Here is a 2,541-nt window from a genome sequence, read left to right on the forward strand (position 1 = left end):
GCCGGAGACTCAGTGTGCTCCAGCACGTCTGCCTCCTCCCACCGTGATGGTGAGCAGCTCTGGTTCCTCTGGAAGCACAAGGCCAAATCAGCCCTTCCTCCTATAGGCTGCCTTGGCCATAGTGTCTATTACAGCAGCAAAAAGTAACTCAATTATGTTTTCTTTTATTTTGGTTTTTCGAGGCAGGGTTTCTCTGTAGCTTTGGAGCTTGTCCTGGAACTAGCTCTTGTAGACCAGGCTGGCCTCAAACTCACAGAGATCCACCTGCCTCTTCCTCCTGAGTGCTGGGATTAAAGATGTGTGCCACCACTGTCCAGCTTCTGTTAACTTTTTTTTTTTAAATAATCAAAAATTTTCATGTTGGCCGGGTGGTGGTGACGCACGCCTTTAATCCCAGCACTTGGGAGGCAGAGACAGGCGGATCTCTGTGAGTTCGAGGCCAGCCTGGTCTACAAGAGCTAGTTCCAGGACAGGCTCCGTAGCTACAGAGAAACCCTGTCTCGAAAAACCAAAAAAAAAAAAAAAATTTTTCATGTTGGCTGGTGAGATGGCTCAGCAGGTGAGGGCCTCACTGCCAAGCTCGATGACTGAGTTTGGTCCCCAGGACCCACAGGGTGGAAAAGGAGAACCCAGAAAGTTGTCCTCTGACCTCCACAGATGTGTTATTTAATACTTAATATTTTTAATAGCAAAGCTCTTATTTATTTTTTGATAATTTCATACATGCAAAAGATGCATTTCAATTATGTCCCTCCTCCCAACCCTGCCTAGGACCCTCACCTCATCCATGTCTCCCAAATACCCCCGATAGCTCCTTCCCCCTTCTTGTCCTCTCTTTTTAAACTTTTTAAAAATAATAGCCCACTGAGTCCAGTTAGTGCAGGCAGTTGGAATGTCAAATGCTCCTTTCACCTTGTTCTGTGTGGATGAGTAAGTCGGTAAGTGCAATAGCTACGCCATGTCTGGAAGCAAGCACTCTGCAGTAATAGGAGCGGCGGGCTACGTTCCTGGCACCTGGCAGCCTGCACGGCTAGCTCTACACCCGAAATAATTACACGGAAACTGTATTCTTTTAAACACTGCCTGGCCCATTAGTTCCAGCCTCTTATTGGCTAGCTCTTACATATTGATCTAACCCATTTTTAATATTTTGTGTAGCACCACGAGCTGGCTTACCAGGAAAGATCTTAACCTGCGTCTGTCTGGAGTGGGAGAATCATGGTGACTCACTGACTCGGCTTCTTTCTCCCAGCCTTCTGTTCTGTCTACTCCACCCACCTAAGGGTTGGCCTATCAAATGGGCCTAGGCAGTTTCTTTATTAATTAACCAAGGAAAGCAACAGATTAGAAAGAAATCATTCCCACATCAGTACTCCTACCCTTTCTCCGGCTCTTAGACTTCTGTCCCCTTTTCAGAGACGTTTCTAGGTCTGGGGGTGGAGAGGGCGTGTGTTTTGATATAGATAGGGATGAGCGCTCAATAGACTTTCTTAACTTTGACCACTTATGAGTCTCGCAGTAACTCCTGACCACTGGCTTAGTCTATATAAGGCAATTTGGCAACATGGCATTTAGTAAAACAGGAGGAGGAGGAGATTCCTCCCAGGGCCTCTCTAGCCTTGGGATTAAGACAGAAAAAGATTACTATTTTTAATTATGTGAATGCATGTGTGTCTGACTGAATTTGTGAATATGTGTGCAGGGTCCAAGGAAACCAAAGGAGCTGGAGTTATAGGAAGTTGTGAGCTACCTGACATGGTGCTGGGACCTGAACTCGGGTCCTCTGCAAGTGTACCTCTGGCTGAGCCGTGTCTCCAGTCCAAGCCATGGGCTTTGATCAGGTTTACAACACCGGGCCTGAATTCCTTCCTGTAGAACAGCCCTCAAGTCCAAATGTCATTCGTTACCCCCATAACCTCCATGCCATATTGCCCCAGTAGGCGCCTCTTCCTTGGTGGGTCAGTACTGGTCGCAGGGTTACCACTGATGTATTTTATTCCCCCAGCGGCCTGCACAGCGCCCTCTGGTATCATAAAAACTAGTCAGCAGGGAGGATGCTTACAGGTCCGTTTCATTTAATTGATTTCTTCATGTCCTGCATCCAAAATATGTTGTATCTTCAGCAATGGGGTCTTATCTCCTGGGTATGGTGGGTAACCAAGAACAGCACCTGTGTAGCTACAGAGGCCTCCTGAGGCCTCACTGGTCACTCACAGGGAGGGATCCCACGCCTGATACTGAGATTCCATTTAACAACCCATATCTTATCCTGGGGTGGTGTGGTGGCAATGGGGGTGTCATTGTCCACACATGCAGGGTATTTGTGTTTCAGGCTCTTTTTTTTTTTTTTTAAACAAGGGCTCTCTATGTAGTCCTGGATATCCAGGAACTTGCTGTGTAGACCATGCTGGTCTTAAACTCTCAGATCTTTCTGCTTCTGAAGAGTGCTGGGATTAAAGGTGTTAGCCACCACCCACACCAAATTTTAATATTTTTAATTATTTAATTTAAATATTTTTAAAGTTATATATTTAAATTATT

The sequence above is a fragment of the Chionomys nivalis genome, chromosome 5 (assembly GCF_950005125.1).
Source record: "Chionomys nivalis chromosome 5, mChiNiv1.1, whole genome shotgun sequence".
Classification (NCBI taxonomy): Eukaryota; Metazoa; Chordata; class Mammalia; order Rodentia; family Cricetidae; genus Chionomys; species Chionomys nivalis.